The following is a 433-nucleotide window of genomic DNA, read 5'->3' on the forward strand; positions in this document are numbered from 1 at the left end:
GTCATAATGTGACTGTGTTCTAGTTGTTCTCCGTGGAAGCAAAATAAGAATACTACTGACGTACAAACTTACGTGTGATATTAAAGCTATGCACAGACCTACGTCAGTAATATAATATTCTGCCACACTTGATTGGGCATTGCCTTTGTTCTTTTTGATGTAGATAATAAGAAAAAACATACTACAATTGGTGTAATAATATTTTTGTATTATATGGATACCTTTATCGTTCTTTTCTTTTCTTATAAAGATTGTAGAGTTCGCCCTCGGTTGGTCAAAGCAATACCAACCGTCCTAAAAAAGGTGTGTGCGCACTACGAGTTAACGTGTTTCAAAGGGGTCCGCATTTTTGTGGAAAAATGTATCGCTGAATAGAAGAGACGAAGAAGATAACTTTGAAACTGCATATCAAAGCACAGTGTAGACATGAGCT

Source organism: Gadus chalcogrammus, chromosome 20 (genome assembly GCF_026213295.1).
Source record: "Gadus chalcogrammus isolate NIFS_2021 chromosome 20, NIFS_Gcha_1.0, whole genome shotgun sequence".
Lineage (NCBI taxonomy): Eukaryota > Metazoa > Chordata > Actinopteri > Gadiformes > Gadidae > Gadus > Gadus chalcogrammus.